General features: G+C 50.4%; 1 protein-coding gene across 6 annotated transcripts in view; it reads right to left on the bottom strand.

Annotated features, from left to right (window-relative positions):
* Positions 1 to 22049, bottom strand: part of LOC144128093 (adenylate cyclase type 3-like) — a 394302-nt gene that overhangs the window by 172602 nt on the left and 199651 nt on the right. Inside the window, exon 1 of one of the 6 annotated variants that reach the window (XM_077661175.1) lies at positions 3243 to 3344. The exons of the other annotated variants lie outside the window; for them this stretch is intronic. The gene's annotated coding sequence lies outside the window, so the exon portion shown is untranslated. Of the gene's footprint in view, positions 1 to 3242; positions 3345 to 22049 lie in introns of those variants that run through there. 6 annotated transcript variants of the gene reach the window in all.

Raw genomic sequence — 22049 nt, 5'->3', positions numbered from 1 at the left:
AATTCAGGCACTTCTTGATTTTGAAACTTAGCAGCGCTATCATCTCCCATTAAGAGATCATTGCTTTCTGTCACATGCCGAATTTCTCGCCTCGGAAAGAAGCGCGGCCATAGTGAGCTATCGCTTTCTCCTTGCCACGTCATTAGCAGGAAGAAAGGGAGTTTTCTGAAGTGACCGCGTCTGGCCATCGGCACATGTACGTAGGAGAAAAGCTTGCTACCTAATTCGCGCTATGCCTAGATTTTCCTGCTAATGAATCAGGGATCTTAGGAATACCCTGCCTAATTTCGTGCACCACGGCACCCCTTCATGCAGTGAGTATGTGTCCTCTTGTAGCGCTTCTCGTAACATAGCTCCCATGAAGGCGCATGTGCTCTTCAAGGCTGTCACTTACACTTCTAGATGTACAGGCGTTCCTTGCTTATCCAAGCAGGCTAATAGCGGCATTGGGGAGGTGGGCTCCCGCTGAAGCGCATGCGCTACAGCGCTAGTCGTGAAAGGGACGTTTGCACGCTGAAATGTGCTGGGGGTCGTTCCCAGGTGCTGTGCAAGGGTAGACTGACCTTTGCACAGGTGCGCACCTGTGCGGACAGGCGGGTGAAAATGAGCACACACGGTGGAAGCGGACACCGGAAGAAAAGACAAATAAAAGCCGGAATTCTGCTGACATAATGCATTTCGTGCATTAAAACAAATCAGGTTTAATTGAAGCGTGGCTCGCGAGGTGCTTTGCAAGTCTCCCAGCCATGCAGACATTTGTCGTTTGTGCCGTTCCGTAAAACCAGGCAACTCCAGCCGTAAAGCCACACATTACGCAGCTTAAAAAATGTCGAAGGCCTTCAGGCGTAACGGAAAAAACAGGAAGGCACGCGTCAAAGCGTCGTCACGAAACGTCGTTAAAACAAGCGTGCAGGTTTCCGAATGCACGAGGGACAAAGCGTCGCGCACTTGAAATGTCAACCAAAGGTTTCATGGCCGTTTCTTATTTATTTCTTTTTCTTTTTCCAATAATCTACTCTTTCACCGCAGCTCGTAAATGTCACGCGTGCGGACAGGCTGGGCTCCCACTCGTGCCAGATATTGGCCCGCGCACCTTTTGACTTACAACCGGACAAATTCGCGACAGCGCGCCGTTCTTTACGCTCCGTCGCGTACGCGGTATACGAGGGACGGAGGGCAACGGCAAATGGGGAGAGAGTGGCGCCCGTTCAGCTTGGGGCCAAAATTAGCCGTGGCTGAAACAACCTCCGTTCTTCGATATTCAAAAAAAAAGAACTGGGGAGGGATACAGGTGGGGGAAAGCTCATGCCAGGCTCCAGCTTAGCCCTTATTCTCTGGTGAAAAAAGAAAAAAAAATGCTGGTCGATTCATTGATCGATTTAGTCAATATGTAGATCGTGGGCGGGAAGGAATGCTTAGTGCGACAAAAAAAAAAACCGCCAAATTCGAGCGACCGCGTGGGCACGCTCGAGCGAGCTATAAGCCGTTCGCTGGGTCCGGCCGCTCCTCTGCGTAGCCGCTGCACAGGGGGTTCAATATGCGAAGCTCGAAGTTTACAACTGGTCTCAGTCAATCGCTTCAAGAAAAACAAAGATATAAAACGCGAGGCCTGCTTCCATGAAGGTGGGCAGAGCTGAGCTTTGCGGGTCAGCGCCCGTGTCGAAAACAAAGCAAGGAGCTTCTTCTCACGATCGATACAGAGCCGATATGCTCCCCGCATCGGTGCCAACATTGTGCATCGATGCCGGACCAGGCAGTGCAGGGGGTGACGCACCGAAAAACGGGCAAACATAATGCGCTCATTTTGTACGGGCTGCCATTGGAAATAGTCGGACGCGTGATATTTCCGCTACACACTGAGTTAACTGCTGAGTGAACTTTGATCGCGCACCCTAAACACGAATTAGCCTATGTGGGAGTAACGAGTGAGTAGGCTGTTGGAAAGAAACAAAATTATAAACATGCAAATATCTCGCATTTACTAACATTGTATCGGAGGTTCCAATCTCCTCTATTTGCTATAGCCTCAATACCTCCGGTGCTGCGTTTAAAAAAGCCTTTCCCATTGCTAACTGCATCGAGTTTATATGTTTTTCGGTGGGGATGTGCCTCTGTAGTCAAGAGTAAGCTTTCCGTATATTTAGTGACCGAACTCTACCACGGAACTTGGGCTGCTCACCCTCTTCCTAAAAGAGAGCATTTTTAGCTCTATGTACGCTAAATCATGTTTAGGGTGCAAGTAAATATTCGCACCATCCTCAGGACGAGACGATGCAACACTGTGTGCGAATGTATTATAAAACACAACCACAAACATGAGTCAATATACACAATGGTACGCACAATCGTACGCAAGCGTATAATATAATTTTCAGACACTTGGCTTCCGACCAGAACAGCAACCGAGCCTTGCGTTAAGAAAACTGTTCCATTTCAGGCGCCACAAGCGCTTCTCGTTTTAAGGCGCAGGAAATGAAGCTGGGGCTAAGAAAAGCAGCTTTGCTGGCCGACTTTTGAACAACGTGGCCGGCTGCGCTGGAGAACGGAAGCCCATAAAGATGGTCTCTTTATCGCACCTTCCAGAATGCGTAAAACACGGGCGCGTATGTTTATCAATACTAACAAGGACAAACTCCCCCTGGAGTCGTGCACGGAACCTCTTTTTCGCCTCAGCAAAGATCAGTTCCTTTTTCTTTGCCCCATTAAAGAATAGCGCTCGCGAAGGTTTAGCGCCGCGAATTCTTCTCCATTTCGTGTTTCCTCCCACATTCCTGTTGGCGTTTTTTTACAGTTTTGCATTGGCCACCTTGCGGCCTCTTCCGCAGTCCTTTTTCGCAACCCACGTATTCCGTTTCACTGCTCCTGCACAGCAGAATAGAAACTACGACCGTCAGACGAAGCCTTCCACGAGTGAGTCGTTGTCACGCGCTCGCGAGTCAGCCACACAGGTCTGCAGCCAGCCACACAGGTCGCTCCGAGCTCGTAGCTTCCACTTGTGAGAAGGGTGCGGGCGACGGTGTTTGCATCCTGAGCCTCGTTCCTTCTGCAAAAGGGCCCAGAGGCCACTTGCACCAGTGGCGTGCATGTCTGCCTCTATGCCTCGACGCAGAGGTTCAGCGAGAGGTCACGTAGTGCACGCTTTAGAGGCGAATGTGTCCCCGAGGAAACACTGACGCCCGGCGAAGCTAAAGCGACTGCTACCTTCCACCGGTTCGCGCGCGTTGCTCGCTTTCCCTATATACCTTCGCGGATCAAGCGTCGACTTTCGCTCGCCCCCTCTTCTAAAAGCGCGACGCTGCTCCGGAGCCTCCGGAACAGACGCCGGTTCGCGGCTGCCGGTGCGTCCTTTTGCGTCGTTGCCCTGTCGACGTTTATTTTGTCTCCGCCAGTGCGTGGCAGCCCGAAGGGAAACAAAGCGGGCGCGCGGCCTGTCCCGGAGCCAAGGCCGCAAGAGTGCACTCGTGCAGCGAGGGCCACGGACGGGGTGCCGAGACTCGGCACGGAGACTGTGAAGCCATTCATGTTGCAGAGCTTCTTTGTGGGCTCCTTGCTGTAGGACCCTTTAGTTGCCTACGGATGCAGAGGCATACATGCTGTGGCATTGTCTGCGAGCTAACAGACGGGCTATACACTCAATGAGCGGAGGGCTTGCTGGCGGAGCTTTCCAGCTTTTTTTTTGTTGTTGTTGTTTAGAGAGTTTAACCCACGTGAATCAATTTATAAGAAAAAATCACGAGGATTTGACGGGATCGGCGCATATAGCGCTACCTTCAGCGCGATCGACGAAACACTACTTTTTGAGAATTACGCGATATTGAAGTGTTAAAAATCTACAGGGTGCTTCCCTTAAGGCTTGACACGATATTTAAAATTATTTGAGTTAGAAGAGTGCTTTTTTCGGCATACATTTTTCACCAGTGCAGTACATCAGAGTACAGCCAAGATGTGCTGACAAGCAGGATGGTTAATTCATTGTGAATAATTAACTTTTTAACTATTACTGTCAGGCTCCTGAATTATTCAGAAGCGGTAAAACCACCGTAATATCCAAATCAGTTTTTGTAGTTTCGAAAGCGCGGTTACCCTCGGCGCTGCGGCCCAACAAATGTTGGCTATATCGCGATAAAATACGAGCGCTTTGCAGAAGCTTGCAGGCAAAGCAGCCTGTCCACTGCATGTAACTTGTCGAAATACACACTAAACAAATTCTCACCCTTAAGGGTGCAAATCAGCTGTCCCCAGACGAATACCCTTTTGGGGGCTAAAAAGAGTGCAGAGATCAGCACCCTTCAGGAAGAGTGCACAGCATGAAAGTTTAGATCGCGCGCATCAGGCCAAGGCTTTTGCTTCATGGGTAGATCAATGTGGAGCACCCTTCCAACATGCATTCGTAGAGGTGTTATGGAAAAATAGTACCCTTTAATGAGGGTGCAACCATTACATCCTGTAAAGTATAAGTGCACCCTTCCTTAAGGGTGCTGATCTCTGCACCCTTTTTTTAGCACTGAACAATTGGAAAAGGGTGTTCGTCTGGGGACAGCTGATTTACACCCTAAAGGGTGAGAAATTGTAGTGTGTAGCCAAAATTTGTTGGGCCACAGCGCCGAGGGTATACCGTGTTTCTGAAATTGTAAAAACTGATATGGATATTACTTACGGTGGGATATACGGCTGTCAATAAATAAGGAGCCTACCAGTAATAGTTAACGAGTTACCTATTCAATATTAGTTAACAAGCCTGCTGGTTAGCCCGTCTTGGCTGTATTCTGATGTACTGCACCGCTGACAATCCCATGCCGAAAAAAAGCACTCTCCAATCTCAAAGAGCCTAATTTTAAAGATTGTGTAAACTCTGTGAAACACCCTCTATAGAGGTTGTAGGTAAAAATTCCCAAGTTCTTTTGCTCCAGCTGCTAAAATCATGACGTAATCGCCGTTTAAGTCTCATGCTTCTCCTCACAATGATGATGTCCTCAGTAGATGATGTCGTCATGCATTCGCCCTGTGCGCTGCGGAGAATCCTGGAAGCCTTGGTTTCAATCGGCGATTGCGTCACCATTTCAAATGCTAGGCCAAAAAGACTGCGTGCTCTACTACCAAGTTTCACACATTCGACCCTTAAAGCTCCTCGAGTTCTAAAACCTAGGCAGATGCTCTTTAAAGGGCAACTCCGGTGATTTTTCGACGCTTTCAGATGACAATGAAATTTGTATTGTAAGCTCCTCTCTAAGTCGCAACTGTGCGCGCCACACGACGCGCCTGAGAACAATTTAGCTTTCCGGCAAATTCATTTTCAAGCTAGCGTTCCATCTTCCTGATTCGCACTGTAAAACAGGCAGTTTTAACTGCCAACCCTGTGCATGATGGCGTCACGCTGGGCGCAGCACGGCACGGAGCAGACGGATGGCGGCAGCGAACAGGTTTCAGGGATTTGCTTCCAGTCTTCGCTCGCAGTTAGTGTTCTGTTTGATTTAGTTTATGGGGTTTAACGTCCCCAAAGTGACTCAGGCTATGAGGAACGCCGTAGTGGAGGCCTCTGGATAATTTCGACCACTTGGGCTTCTTTAACGTGCACTGGCATCGCACAGTACACGGGCCTCTAGAATTTCGCCTCCGGTATCGAACCAGCGTATTTCGGGTCAGCAGTGGAGTGCCATAACCACTGAGGCTGCTGGTGACTCAATGACTCGCTGAAGTGATTGTGGTGACCGGTGCTGTGCTGTGGGACGCACGATTCACTAGGAGAAAACGACAGTAATGTTTTGCAACGCATCTGCCTGAGAGATGGCGCTACCCGGCGCCTCAGTTGGTCCCCGGCTCCGAGAGCGCGCTTGCTGGGAAAAGTTCACGCGGGAATACCGCAAACAAAGTGCTTTTCTGAGGAAGTGGTCCTGATTCGCTAAACCAAACTGCAGGCGTTTGCTGAGGTCGGTCGCTGTGCGAAAGTTGCACAAGTGCACACCGCTTAGGATGCCTGTTTCTGGAGAGCCAGGTACGAAGAGAAATCGAACGGCGGCGAGTTTACTGAATAGTTGGAAACTGTTTTTACAGCTAGGAAAATACTTGCGGCCACGGCACAGAAAGCTCACTCGGTATGAGCCCGTTGTTTATCGGCGAACCGTATGCATGCCCGGGACACCCCACGTGACTCGAGGCAAATAAAATATTATTGTCGCGCTCTTAATAACAAATCGAGTGTGGACTCTCAACAACGTTCAGTCACCGTCATGCTCGCTGTACAGTTGTTCAACGAAATATGCCACTGGCACCATTGTGCCGAACTTTGTAACAGCTTCAGAAATTTCAGTGAGGGCTTTCAATTAAGAGCTCGTAGCACTCACGTTTTAAACCGCAGTCGCTCACTCGTTGTCCCTTTGCCTTGTGGTCTTGGCCCATTCCTCACCCTTTCATCTCGAAACACTCGCTTCACGTTGCATTCCGTTTACCCTACGCGGTAATATCGACGGGCGATGTGCTGTGCTCGGCAAATGCCACCCTGATGACGCCTTGACGGCCGGTCATGGGCAATCTGCAATACACATTAACACTGGAGCAGCGTCGCGCTGTCGGAAGACACTGGGAGAGAACCGCGGATTTAATCTCGGTCTTTAGACGTGTTGTTCCATCGCCGATTCGCTACTGGCGAAGCGCGGCAGAGCACGTGCACGTCTGGCTCGCTTGGAAAGAATTGTGTCCTCACTCACGTCACGCAAAGCAGGCCTCCTGGTTGCACGTGAGAGTTTCAGTTTTGATTGAAAGTATTTTACTCTTTTTAATTATTGTTTAAGTATTTTAGAAATGAAGTCGCCTACTCTGATGAGAAAGTGGTCAGCAACATAAATCAACGATTAGATGAGTACGGTAATGGAAAAAAAATCGCCAGTTTCCTTTTAAAGGCAAGGCAAATGGAGGGGTGGAGGGTGGAGTGGATGCTAGCTTCCGTGAGCGAGAACTCTTCTTTTCTAAAAACCGACAGAGCTCTTTTTTTTTTTCTCTGCAAATGAAGTTGATAGACGTCACTGTTGGTCGAAGGCACTTTGCGCTCGGCTGTGCGATCTGTTCTCTCCGCCTCTTCCTTGGTTAGGCAATAAGGCGCTCAGTGTCTTTGCCCCCACCTGCCGCTATGCTATTTCGACACGTTAGCAAACCCGAGCAAAGGACAAGACGAAAGCAGACAGTGCAGACAATGACCCCGAGCGAAAAGTTTTCGTGTGCGCTGTTTGCAACCAACCTTTTGTCAGTATAGTCAGCGCTTACGGTGCTTGCTGCGCACCGTATGTGGTTACCGTTTGGAATTATTTTCTGCGTATGCGTCGTCTTTCCCGCTGCGCTGCTAATACCAAGTTCTGCCGACGCACCCAGTTCGGCGCGTCGTTAGTAAGCGAGCGAGTCTCGTCGCAGGCCCCGTTGATGAGGCTGGCGTAACCTCTGACGGCTGTGGCGAGAGGAAGCGGTGCCAAGCGCGGGGCTGCTGTTTACGACTGCCTGGCTGCGTGCCGTGCGGCGACCTCCACAAGGTGCAACTGTCTTAGCTGCTAGACGCTCTGGGTGGGAAAACGTGGCGGCTCAAGCCAGTTATCCTAGGCGGGTAGGTTTTATTCTTGTGTGTGTGTGTGTGTGTGTGTGTGTGTGTGTGTGTGTGTGTGTGTGTGTGTGTGTGTGTGTGTGTGTGTGTGTGTGTGTGTGTGTGTGTGTGTGTGTGTGTGTGTGTGTGTGTGTGTGTGTGTGTGTGTGTGTGTGTGTGTGTGTGTGTGTGTGTGTGTGTGTGTGTGTGTGTGTGTGTGTGTGTGTGTGAGTGCGTGCGTGCGTGCGTGCGTGCGTGCGTGCGTGCGTGCGTGTTCAGTTCCCTGGAGTCTCGAAGAGAGAGAGAGAAGTTCATATTTCGCAACACTTCACGCACCTCAGTGTTCCTGCAACGTCGTTTTTATGGCCCGGTGTGCGGCCGCGGATAAACCTCTTCTCAGCGTCCCACCTCCCGACAGTCACGCGAGACGCTCGTTATTGCAACACGCGAGGCGGGCAGAAAGGGTGTCGCTTTCGCCCCCCCCCCCTCCCCCCTCAGCGGGTTGAGCGTTAAAAATGGGTGTGGCGCCCCCTTGGAGACGAACGCCTAACGACGCTGTAACCCCGTTTCTCCGATCATTTCATTGATTCAGTGCGTAACGATCGAGACCCTGGAAATTATTCATGCGTTTCGTCCGCGCGGAAAGCTGCTATATTTTCCTTTTTTTACGGTAAACACGCTACTATATGATCGTATTTCGCGCCAGAGTAATCACACTCCCAGCGTCACGAAATCAGCAACCATGATGTGACCGGGGCGCATCCATGTGACGTCACTGATGCGGCTAATCTTTGCCCGTTCTGATTCTAGTGCTTTGCACTCCACTACTCCCGTGCCACAATAAAGAAACCGCGCCTATGGACATTACATCTGCATTATCAGGCTCGAGAGACCTTTGTAAGGCTGGGGCAGTCGTAGTAGTACTTGCTGCGCCGGTGCACACCGGTGTAATACGTCGTGACGGTGAGCGATTGCTGTCTAAGCCTCCAGAATTCGGCTGAGGGCTTTTCTCACTAGTAGAAAGTCGCAAAAGAGAAGGTGCCCTTGGCGCTGCTGTTAGGGGTAAGAACCGAGAAAAAAAACAAACACAAAGAGCAGACGTCGAGCGCGGTGGAAAGCTAGGCGCAAGGGCACCTTCTGACACTCCGAGAACCTTCCCCGAGAGGCAAGCTTCTCGCCAACTGCACAATCCTCGTTCGCCTCCGAAGAGGAGAAGTGACATCCACGGCTGAGCCGCAGTTGGAAAACGCTGGGGCATGAGCTGAGAAGGAGCGCCTGAACAGTACTACAAGTGCAATGGATTGCATCCGTCGTGGCCTACCTGCACCAATTACTCGAACGCAACTTGATCCTTTGCAGCCCGGTCGCTGGACAATTAATCCCTGAACATCGCAGTTGCGCAAGGCGCTCTGCTCGCCCTGTCGCAATATCGTCTGGTGTGCTGTCTAGCTCGACCGCGGTGGCTGCCTTGCCACGGGCAATCACACTGCTCGGCACTGCGCAACACGACTCGTGGTTTCTAGGTCAGCGATTCCTCGAAGGCGTTGCCCCTGAAGTCTTGTTTCAGGTGCTGGAAGCTTGTTTTTTTCCAACTCCAGCCAACGCAGCCGGTGATTACAGCGACTCCGGAGGGGGCCATGCAGACATGGGGCATTCGAAGCTCGCCGGAATGCTCTTCGCCGATCCAGCTGTAACGCAGGGCAGTGACCTCTCCCTTCTTCGCTAATGGAGTGCTCGCACGAACCTAAATTACATTACCTCTTGATTGAGAGCTTTTATATTTCTTGCCTTTCATAATAATGTTATTACCGTACGCTTGTTTACGCTGCCTGTTTACGTCTGTGCGCGAGGTTCTACTCTGATCAGCTGCTGAAGCGTTTGTGAGTTCAAAATAAACCCTAAAAACCAAAAGCTGCGACCCGAATGTTCGCTTCAGCTTTTGTAATAGCGCATCCTGGGTAGTCCATGAAGAACACGAATTCCAGGAGCTTCGGACGTGCGCGCTTCCTAGCCTTCCCTGGCGACGCTGCGATTGTTCGTCTGCGTTACCAAAAGATGCCGCCGCTGGGCGCTTGGGTCGCGTTGAGAACGAGGTCGCACTTTTTAAAGAGTGAGCGACGGGCACCCGATAGCGGGTCTCGGCTTGTTGCGCCTAGCGTGACCACTGATCTCCACTAGGTGGCAGGATGCCGCTTTCCCGGTTTCCGAAGCGGGCGCTATTGAAGCCACTGGAAGTCGGACAGCATATCCAAGAAGTCCGCTCTGCTGTGTATTCCAGGGCAAAAAGTAGCGTCTTTCCCATTTCGTTCTCAGTTTTTTGCGTTGTTCTCGTGTAGTGTTCGCCGTTATATCAAAGTAATAAGCAAGCTGAACGCGAGAAATTTGAGCATTGCTTGGAGAACCATGTAGTTTCAGAGAAACCGAAGAAGATAGGCCTGCAGGTCTCACCCTGCCGCGATAAAGAGGTACGTGCTTAAAACACTACGTTCCTATCTGGTTATTGTCTTCCGAGCACAAAGGAGCAGTAGTGGAAGGAGGATGAGGCTAAGGTAATCCTAAAACGGAATTTTCGCGTAGCAAAGAAAAGGCAAACGATGGCGCGGAAATCCTGACCCTCATCCCTCGAAGAGCCGCTCGTTATATAGCTGCGGCAGTTTCAGTGTCGAGTTGCAGGCGGCTGATGTCTCGTCTCACCGATGGCGAGTAATGCTTATCTGTTTAGGGTGTAACTTACCTTCTAGGCGTGCTTTTAACCGAAATCCATAGCACAGCCACGTTTGACAGCTGCGCAGCGCGAAATAAACGAATGACGAGAAAGACGAATGGCTAGCTGCAACGCGTGCCTTTTTCGATATGCACAGTGCGACAGAAATCGTAGACGAGAAAGAGGAACGGAGGACAAGCGCTGCGCCACTCCACCGGAGGCCAACAACAACAGCAAGCACTGCACAGAGCATTACGAATTAAAGCCCATTCAGGCATAATTTGGTACAGTACGAAACAGTACTTGATACACTCCGTCGAAAAAGGAGTGCCATATATCTTTTGGACCAGCAGAACACCGTCGGCACCTCACCAGATAGTGGCCTCGCCCTCGCTCCGGTTCGGTCCAAGCATATTTCGGTAAAGTGGCCGTTGCAAAGTCGGCTGCCTAGTGAAGGTTTCCATCTATTCTTTCTTACATTTATCGCGCATTGGTGGCATACCTTGGGCTTAGAGCGCGACAGCGTGCATCACAACAAATAGCAGAGTTGGCGATGCTAGCGCAATGGGACGACACAGAGCTGAGCAGACGAGGCTCCGTGCGTACTGTGTGTAGCGACGTCCTGTAGTCTGATAGTATCGTCCCATTACAATGCAATTGACCCATATTTTTGCAACATCTTTCCCGAGGACTTTGCAGCTCTCCTCATGCAGGTGACGGCGCAGCAGGGAGGCACTGTCGTGGAAAAAGACGAGAACGACCAAAAAAAAAAAAAGAAATGCTAAGGGGAAAACGAGAACTGAAACTGAAAAACCGTGCTGAGGTGCCATTTCGTGCACTGTCAAAGGATTACACCCGGGTCGAGGCCGCTTACTTCCGGTGGCTTCACTTTCGGGCGCCCGATACGCCAAACAGCCCCTTAGTGGAGATCAGTGAGTGTGACCTATTTCGAAGACGCAAGCTATCTGTAGTCGTTATAGATATCTCCCAGTACTAACGACTGCGCAGCTACCATGCATAGTCCTTCATGAAGTCAGCAATAAAATTCCAATAACGAAGGGTGTCGGGCAGGGAGACACTATCTCGCCAATGCTATTTACCGCCTGTTTACAGGAGCTGCCCCGAGGCCTGGACTGGGAGCAATTGGGTATAATAGTTAATAAAGAATAACTAATTGCGATCCGTTAATGACATTGCCTTGCTAAGTCACCCAAGAGATTAGCTGCAAAGCATAATCAATGGGTTAGACAGGCAGAACGGAACGGTATAGGTCTTAAAATTAACACGCAGAAAACCAAAGCAATGTTCAGCAGTCTAGCAAGGGAACAGTAGTCATGCAATGAGGTGCTGGACGTGGTAAGGGATTACGTCTACTTGGGGCAGATAGTGATCGCTGATCCGGATCATGAGAGGGAAATAACTAGAAGAATAAGAATGGAGAGGACTGCATATGGCAGGTTCTCTCAGATAATGAATGGCAGTTTACTAATAACCTCAAAAGAAAAATACTCAACAGCTGTATCTTACCGGTACTCACCTACGGGGCAGAGACGGGGAGGCTAACGAAGATGGTTCAGCGTAGGGACAACGCAGCGAGCTATGAAAAGGAAAATGATAGGAGTAACGTTAAGAGACCGGAAGTGGGCAGAGTGGGTGAGGAAACAAAGGCGTGTTAATTACATCCTTGCCTAATCAAGAGGAAGAAATGGGCTTGGGCAGGGCATGTAATGCGAAGGCAAGATAACCGCTGGTCCTGAAGGGTAATGGAGTGAATTCCAAGAGAAGGCAAGCGTAACAGGGCGCGGCAGAAAGTTAGGTTGGCGGATGAGATTAGGAAGTTTGCTGGGATACGGTGAGCGAAGCTGGCACAGGACAGGGTTAATTGGAGAGACAAGGGCGAGGCACTTGCCCTGCAGTGAGCGTAGTCAGGCTGATGATGATGATGATGAAGCCTTGTGTTGCATCGGTTGAATGCGGACGGCTGCGTCTTGAGATATGTTATAGGACGGATGGTGTCTAACCTCTTTGGGATTCCTGCAATTTTACACCCCACAGCATGTTACGGCCCTGCGGACAGCATCAAATGGTTCAGCAGAGATTTTCTTTCATGAGCATGAGCTGTTACATCGGTCCTATTCTGGTTTTGACAATTTCCCTTTGTTTTTGTGTTTGATGGCGGTTTAATGGACGGGCTTGCACTGTCATGCTGTTTCATTGGAAATATCAGCACTGTTCGAGGGCGTCGCATAATGCGATACAGTCGAATGCTTGATTTTGAGTCGAAGCGAATTTTGAAGAGTACGATTCAATTGGCGATTCGAATATTTTGAATAGTAGCCCATACCTACTGCTTGTGATAAAGAAAGGTCCATGCAACATTGGCATAAAGCTTAAGACTCATAACTCCCTTCTAATGAAATACACTAGGGTCCGCAATACATGCCTGAAGGACGGCAGATATGATCGCAAGGCAGAGACCTCGCGCCGAACAGACCATGCACAGATGCTGGCTGTATTGTACTCGTGTTAAATACCTGGGAAAACTGCGGAAGCTTTCAGAGGTTTAAAAGCTGGTGGCACGTTTGGTTTGTGGTTTGGTTCATGAAGAAAAGCATCTCAGGCTATGAGGGACGCCGCAGAGAAGGGCTCCGGAAGTTTCGACCCCCTGGGTATCTTTAACGTCTACTGACATCGCTCAGTACACGGGCCTCTAGAATTTCGCCTCCATCGAAATTCGGCCGCCGCGGCCGTGATCGAACACGCGTCTTTCGGGCCAGCAGCCGAGCGCCTTAACCAAGCGGCGGCGGTTAGTGGCACTTAGCGCCCTCTCGATTCCGAGTGAGAAGAACCTTCAGCAATTCGGGTGGTCCAGATAGCTTTACGGATCCTTGCGAAGCCTCCTGACGGAGGTTCGAGTGGTGATGGACAGACGTGGCGGCGATAGGACGCCAGCCAAAGCCTTCGCGGGGACATCCTGCTGTCAGGAGCTAGGAACAACGACAGCTCGTCACGGACCACGCGTTCTTCGGAGGAAGTGGGGCGAAGCGATCCGTCGCGCGGTGCCAACGGACGGCTGTGCGCGAACAACCGACTGCTCGGAGCGTTGCTGCCAAGTCGGTTCCTGTGCTTTGGTTCGCGTAGTTCGGTTCGCTTAGCGAAGCCCTCGCCATTGCTATTTGCATTGTTCAGTGCGCACAGTGAAGAGAAGATAAGGTTTTTTTAACAACGCCCTTTCTGTGTTGCAAACGTACCCGCGGAACCGGCACAATGCAACAAATATTGATGTCGCTTTGTACGGTTATGGGTGCTCAAAAGCGAAGAATGGCCAAAGGCGTCTACAGACAGGCGTTCATGCCTATTAAACGGCGATTTGTGTTGACGGAAGGTCATCACATACCCAGTAATTGTGGACAAAAGCATTTTTGAGCGGGAAGCCGTTTATGAATGCAACTTTTTCATACAGTGTAATGTTTCACTATAACTATCAATATATCCGCAGACCACCCGACGGCAGTCTTGTATTTTTTTTTTCTATTCACGTTCTGCTGTCGTCAAAAGCGTTCTCCATTGGTTTTCTATGGCAGTCTGAACTGTTGGATGCCATCGCTGGAAACACTTTAAAGGAAACATTTTCCTGCATATCAGAATAATGGACCATTACCTTCAATATTTCCATTACAGTGTCTTACAGTTTTCCGGTTTTCAAAATTTTTGCCCGAGAAAGCTGGGCTTGCAAATCGGTCCCAGAATCTGCAGTTTCTGAATCTCCAGGCTGCGGTGCCAGAATCTGGCTTCCATTCGGTCTCGAGACACCCGTTCGTCATCATAGACGGGGGAATTGGTAAAGTATATGTGCGCAATGTTTTACTCGCACCTACGGTGATCACACGCTGCACATTCAGCCTCTTCAATGCGATGGATGGGAATAAGGGTTTGTAAATGCCATCATCGCAACAACGTTGCTTCACAGTGGAGAGAGAGGCCGGCCGATAACCGTAACCTTATATTTAGTCATCGTATTCAGCTTACCTTCTCTCTCGCTTTTTTTGTCCCCTCTCGATGTGCAGCATTGCCAACTGGACATTGCCTGTCCCTGCCTTCCCTTCCTCTTCTCCCACTGTGTCTTAACTCGGGCAAAGAGACCCAAGGTTTTAGGAAAGCGATATCACTCACAGGAACGAGGCCGAGACAGGATTGCTTCATGGAACCGAGAATAATTAGAGCGCCTTTACTGAAACATTTTCACTCGTGGAGAAAATCTACTGCGCGCCTGAAATGAGCACAAAGCGTTGGATTTCCTCCGTCAAAAGTTTCCTCAAAATTCCGCTCCGGAACACCGCGGCGCTCGCCAAAAAGAAAGCCGCCTTTCGCAACAAATTCACTCGCTGTCCGCCGTGATAGCAAACAAGAAATGCTGCGTCAGCCTTTCTCTCCGTCTCCTTTCATCCGCGCCACAGAGTTTTAGCGAACATATGGCGTTTCCAAGACAGTATCGCGATTTTACGCGATACAATGCCTCGCAGATGGCAAGATACATTCGACATGTAAACACGAGGTCAAAAGAAGCGGGGTTTCCAACTAGATTTCATATGCGGTGTTCGAGGGAAGTCTGCCTCTAATTTAAGGCACAAGTGCGTATCGAGGTATTAAGGTGGCGCTTCATAGGCATAGGAAATTTTACTGCTGGCGGACGTCGGCAAACAGGAGAATTATGTAAACAAGTAAGCTGGTGAACTGAATTCTAATATTTTAGTTTTTAACTATCACATTTAGGTGCCTGGTTGTTGCAATTAGGGATCTGTAGCTGACCGTCAGTAACTGCCTTATCAGTTTTTAAAGTTTAGAAATCGCAATAACGTTCAGCGCGATAGCGTAATGAAGTCTGGCATCCCACGCGTCTTTCTAAAACCGTGCACTGTGGAGCGTGCTGTCTCAGGGGTTAAGGCGTTCGGCTGCTGATTATACAAGGATGCGGGTTCAATACTGACAGTACAAAACATTTATTTACGTTTCAAAATCAATACCGGCCGTGACCGGTCTATGTGCGGTGCGATGTGCGTGCGCGTTAAACCTCCCCAGTGAGAGAGAGAGAGAGGAAAGTGGTGGAGGAAAGGCAAGGAGGTTAACCAGAAAAATGTTCCGATTGGCTACGCTGCACTGGGAGAGAGAGATGAGGGGGCATAAAAGAATAAGAAGTAGAGCAATGTGGTCTGTATCTAGCACGATTAACAATGGCAAGCGCACTGAAAGTCACAAGCCGCCGCAGCAGTAGCCTGCACGCCTTGAGGGCTGCCGAACACTGCGATCCGAGCAGAACAGATCTACAGTCCTCTATCACTGATACGAGGCAGACAGGCAGTACAGACATTCTAGTGTGTGGAAAGGCTGCTTGCCGTTGCGGCTGATAATGTTGATGACAACGTAACACATCCCGACTTCTTCTCGGAACGATCAGGCGGTCGAAACTATGCGAGGTGCCTCCCCTATGGCATCTTTCATCTTCCCCTTCCATATTCCTCCCTTTCCTCGCGGCGCGGTTGAGGAGTCCACCAAAAAGTGACAATCTCTGCTCCATTTCCTTTCCTCAAAAATCATTATTTTTCACACGTATAGCCTTCTCTGTCCCGCCCGGGCAGGAAAGGTGCGACAGCAAACATCGACTCGAACGGGGAGCAGAAGGTCACGTGATACAATCGCCGTCGAGCGGCGCCTCTTCTGGAAACTAGCAACGTTTTGCGGTAACATAGTGCTCACGCCGTCTTCAGCGAGCACCAAGTTCAAAAGCAAAAGACGAAACTTGAAGTAGGATATCGGAGGAAAGACGACGGGACATGGGAATACGCTTAAGAGGATAACCATGGAGGTATTCGGTCAGCTATTGCGCGCTTGCCCAACAAAATTAAATGAATATTGGTTTTTGACAAAAATTCAACGCTTGGTAACTCCCTCACATCTCGGCGGGCACCTGAACCGCGCCGTAAGGGAGGGACAAAGGAGAGAGTGAAAGAAGATAGGAAGAACGAGGTGCCATAGTGGAGGGCTCCGGAATAATTTCGAACACCAGGGGATCTTTAACGTGCACTGGGTCCGCAAACGAAGCAAAGAGAAAGCGAAGTTCGGCGACACTGCGGTCGGGTTCAGTGGTGAGGTTCGGTGGTTTCTTACAGGAAAAACGTGTGCGTGGAAGGCGCGAATCAGGGCTAATTCGATATGAATGGTAGAGGCCTTCGCGTCACAATGAACATGGGTGCTGATTAGTGTAATGAATAATATGATAATTAAGGACTCTTGACAGTGTGTATGTGCTGGATAGTTGCAGACGGAAGCAGCAGCCACGTCCTGTAAATTATTTCGCATTCATAAAGTGGCGTAGAGCCCTCCAGCATTAGAAGATGGGGCGGCATTAAGTCGGGAGCGTCAACGCGGACGCCATTTATTGAAGACGCAGTTGGATGTTCGCTGCATATAGGAAAAATTATTCAAATGCGTATGTTAAAGAAGTGGATCAGTCAGGAAAAAAGCGCGTTGTTTGCTTAAAAATGACACACCCATAGCCAAATAGACGTGACATAAAAGAAAGTCATTGTAAGATTCAATAAAAGTGAGTTAACACGGTAGTTAAATAAAGGAGAATTCCTTTGTATCTATTGTTACTGATTCCATCCATAAATTTTTCACTGTTTTGTACGTTTGAACAACATATGAAAAGGTAGTTCACCCTCGCCACATTTGCGCGACAGTAGCGTGTGGAAGGAGGTTAAACTTTTACATAACCGAATCTATTATGCAGATTAGACTCTGCATAATTGTATCTACTCAGGCTTAACTGAATCAAATGAGGAGCGGCGCTGGGTGCAAGCAGCTAGGAAAGGCCACCCAATCGCCTTGTATCGATCCCCAGCGCGCTGTTACACAGGCAGGCACACCATTTTGTTACCCTTGTACCCCTGAAAGCGAGGACGACCTAGACTTCTGCAAGACTCCTGAGAGGCAGACATCTCCTACGCACTGCGAAACCAATGAGCTTCGAGAGGCCTGCAATGCGTGCCTTCAGCAATAGTTCTCAACAGTACGGAATGGGTCATTCTCAAAGCGGTAGGCAGCTCAGATTGGTGAAAGTCAGCCAAAAAGCGCTACACAAGACACCGGCGAGAAGGAGACAAACGGCTGGGCTTCGCCCCTGTGCTCTCCTATATCTTGTGCACAGTATTTTTTGACTGCCTTTCACCAAAGTAAAACAAAGTGGTCCACCATTCAGCCAGGGTTCCTTCGGGGTCCCAGGCAATAACAGCATGCCGTTGAGTGCCCCTGACTACAGCGTCGCGCGTAAAGCAGGCCCGAACACTCGCTGTCATAGCACTGCACCGAACTGTCCGACGAAGGAGCGAAGCATATGGAGCGAACAGTTGGTAGCTGGAAGCGTCGGGGCGGGGGTTTGTCGCACGCTTCATTGGGCCCCGCATTTGAGTCGCGGCGCAGAGCGCCTCCGGACGCGACGAAGGAAGCGGGGAGGCGTGCAAACGGGGCCGGCCGTGTCCGACACCGGAGAGCACTTAGCGCGTTCCGCCGCCTTTTCTCCCGGAGAAGGCCGCTTCGCTCACGAACGCACAGCGGGCGCGTGGACACCCTCGCGTACAGACTGCGCAGTAAGCACGCCTACAAGCGAAACGACACGGGCATGTTTCATTAGGGCAGCCGCAACAACATGAGACGAGGCAGAGCAAACTGTGCTCGGAGAGGGCCCTCCCCACCGAGAGCCTCCTCCTGTTGCTTCTGATCTGGCCGCGGCCTGGAAGATATCTCGACGATTCGCTCCGCACCGGACGTCGCTGCGCGACGACTCGCTCCAGTGGCCGGTTGTTGTCTACATGACGCGGCTGATTTGGCCAGTAAGTCCTGCGATAGTCCTGACTGACATGGAGCAGGCAACATGTCCTCTTTTTATAGTGAATAAGCCTGCGCCATTACTGCATCCCTGTTTGCGGAAGGCTGCCTGCGGCCGCATACATGTCCTAATTATCGTGCAGCTAATCTCTCTCAATTCAACGATTCGGGGAAGGGCGAAAGAGGCGCCTGTTTGCTCCTACTTTCCGTCCACCAAGATCAACACCCTGCATCAAAGAAATTCGTCTGAAATCCTCGCTGTGACCAGCGCAATGTACAAAACTTCAGCGACACCTGCACGTTGAATAACTGTTCGTGCAGCTCTCCATTGTCCTTGTCTGCTACGCTGGTTTTCCTTCAAAACTAACTTTCAGGCTAATCACAGCGGGCCATTCATGATTAACCGAAAATTTCAAATCATACGTTGCCCAAAGAAGTCAATGTGTGCGGGCAAATCCGGCTGGACTTGCCTTAAAACGGCAAATTCAGTAAAGAGCCTCACGGAATTGCACTTCAATAGGGAAGTTGTATCCGAAACTGGCCGATTATTCCGCGCATCCGGTCCACTTCGATCTTGCCCCATGGGCCCAAAATGCTCCAGCGGCCGTAAAGTTCGCCCATTGGCTGGAGCAAAGCGACGTCACCAGACCGGAGCATTCCGATTGGCTGGAGGGAAGTGACGTTATAAGACCGGAAGTGGCATCACTTCCGGTAAAAGCATCAACAACTGCCAATTTTACAGCATTAGTAACACATAATGAAATCGGGTGTCCCTGCGTATTTTTTCTTCCGCTTGAATAATTCGAAGGGGTGGACACAGGATCCCGCTTTCCTTCGAACATCCTACCGCATACTTTGTGCCCCGCCTGGGACCGCGCTTCGAAGCACTCTTCTTCGAACTTACAACGCCACCGTTTGGCTATAGGCGATAAGGACAAAGAAAGCTCGCGCCCTGATTATATGGGCGGGCACGTTTTCTGCGACCGGCACGTCGTCCTGTCGTTTGGTCGAGCATAAATTGTGCGCCCAGCCGGGCGGGACCTAATCGAATCACGCGCGAATCACGGCGCACTCGTCCAGAGGTGCGCGGCTACGCTTCCGCCAACAATGCAGATGTGAGGGCCCGGCGATCCTTGACAAGAGAGGCAGGGAACGTGAAGGCAAACATGTTCACTCCCCAGTGTATACATTGGGTCCGAATGGTAACTCGGCGGGAAGGAACAAAATTTACGCAGTACAACTTCCGCGAGCTGGAAACATTGCAGCATTTTTTGTCGCGTCCTTCACCGGAAGGACGGGCAGCGGGGAGAGTTGCTGAAAACGCACGCACGCATACCTGGGCGTGCACTCGGGAACCATCGTCCGTCTCTGACATCCCGGGGCGATGCATATTCGCAAGGAAGCGGGATAATTCCGGGCACAAAGGGCTCGTAACGCGCGCGCCTGATGAGAAGTTTGCGTTGCCACGCGGGGATTCTGCGGCCCCGGCTTCGGGCTTGCTCGGTAGCGGAGCACTGCCCGGCGCTTCTGGCGGAGCAAACAGTAGGTGGGACTTCAGCTGAGTTCCCCCCGTTTCAATGCACACACCTCGGCGGCCTCTATCGCCGGTTTCTGCATACATGCGCTGCAGTCTCGTCCTCGACATGCTTCCAAGATTAGGTGCCTGGAAAAGTTTTCGGCGACCCGAAACGCACGAAGAATTTTGAATCTTTTGCTGCCTGGAGGCGAGGGTTTTTGCACTGACATGTGTACATGTGGGAGGTCGAGCCAAGGAACTGAAGAGCACTTGCGCTCCGTTCAGTTCATGGCTGTATGCCTAGAGGGCCAGAAAATTAAGCTTTTGTTGGCTTCCGTGATCGGGCGCATGTATACTATGAGCTACGAACGAAACGCGAACTAGAGTACTGGAGCGTCAAACCAAAAACGCCATCGTGTTAGCTCCTGCTCAACACCGCTGAAGGACAGTCTTCGCACCTTCGAAGTGAAGTTCCCCCCCCCCCCCCCCCCCCCCCCCCGCTGGTAATGAGGTTCCCGCGGCTAAGAGCTTCTCATTTTCCTGCTCATGGTTCAATTGTCTCGAGTTTCATTTCTTGCTCATAGTACTTACGCGTATGTGTATGGGTGCGTATGTATTAATGGGCCTTCGGGAAGCGATTCGCTACGTCTGCGGAGAACCGCCTCGGGAGTGGTGCATTTTCACAGACTCTAAACCTGCGCTACAAATCTTGGGATGCTTCCAACGCCACACTGCATACCAGGCTCTGGCTGCTGATATCACTAGACTCCTGTCATCTGCTCAGGAAAACGGCCACTGTATAGTGTTCCAGTGGATCCCTGGGCACTGCGGACTTGATGGAAATGAGACCGCCGACGCTGAAGCAAGACGCGCCTTCAGCAGTGGCCTGCGTACAGCTGTGCCGTTCTCTATACCGGACACCACTTTTCTCCTTTCGGGGTCTATGAGGAGTGCGACGGCTAGGTACTGGGCCCTACCAGACACTCGACACATCCGCCTTAAACGGCTCGATCCGGCGACGACCTTTTCTTTTCCTCGCGGAATACCACGCCCTATTGCATACGTAATCCATAGATTGCGTTTAAACGTCGCCTACACGCGCAAATGCTTGCACTTAATTGGACAAGCGGACTCCCCGGAATGTACCACATGTGGCGTGCTAGAGACTGTAGAACATGTTTTACTTTATTTATTTATTTCCACAATACTGCAGGCTCTCATTTGAGTCCAGGCAGGGAGGGCAGAAAAATACATTCACTCAATACAAGAGCAGCTACATCGTAAAACACAGAACAATAAAATTGTCTAATGTAGTACATATATCTAAAATAGCTCACAGAGTGTCTTGTCAAAATCAACAGCCGATATCAGCTGTAGAGGCAGGGCGTTCCATTCGTCAGTCGTACGAGGAAAAAAAAAGAAGAAAATTTAAAAGCGTTAGTATGCGCGAAGTATGGTGCCAAATTGTGATCACGATGACGACGAGTTCTACGCGTTTCTGAAAACTACACATAGTGGACTGGAGAGATGCCTATATAGTTTTCCATGAATTAGTTGGTGAAGGAAGGATAGGCGGGCTATCTCGCCTCTGACGTGGAGTGGTTTAATATCATTTGTTGCCATTAACGAAGATGGGGAATAAGTTCTATTGTACCTATTAAATATAAAACGTACTGCGCGTCTGTATATATTTTTTTCTAATTCTCTTATGTATTTTTTTTGCATGGGGGTCAAGTGATGGCAGCATATTCGAGTTTTGGTCTTATAAGCTATAGTGGCGTGCCCAGCATATGCACGAGAAAGACTCATGCTAGCATCTGCTTTCAAGTCTATGGACACAAGGCCCCTCTCGGAGGATTTGATCCTCGGCTCTTGGCCAGATAGTTCGAGAACTCTGCGGGCAACGCGAGCGCTCTCAAGGCGGAACCGCATGGCGCGATTTCAGGCGCGATTGACGCGCGGATGGTGGGACGCGCGCGTCATTTATACGCGTGCCCAGTATGATCCCTCACGAAATCGCGCCGCCGCGTGCTCCTACTCGGAGTAGAAAAAAACGCCTCACGCGGCGCGTCCGCCAATCAGAGTTCAGGTAAGCCACGTGGCATTTGGTCACGTGGCATTTTGAGTTTGTGGTTTTGCCACCAGATGGCCTTGCACTCTGCGCATCTCGACGGAACCTCTTTGGTGCATTTTTTTTTCCTCGGCTGAACTTGCGCGTGCGTCAAAGAAAACACGTGCTACCGTGATTTCGTTCGCGAATCGTGTTCACCTGAAATGGACAAAGCAACCTTCAACTAGGCCCTAATAACTTAAGTGGAGAAGCGTCGCGTCCTGTGGGACGTACGCGACCGCAACTACAAAAACAACATGAAACGTGGCCA

The sequence above is a fragment of the Amblyomma americanum genome, chromosome 4 (genome assembly GCF_052857255.1).
Source record: "Amblyomma americanum isolate KBUSLIRL-KWMA chromosome 4, ASM5285725v1, whole genome shotgun sequence".
NCBI classification, from domain to species: Eukaryota; Metazoa; Arthropoda; class Arachnida; order Ixodida; family Ixodidae; genus Amblyomma; species Amblyomma americanum.
This window is presented reverse-complemented; position numbering and strand designations above follow the sequence as displayed.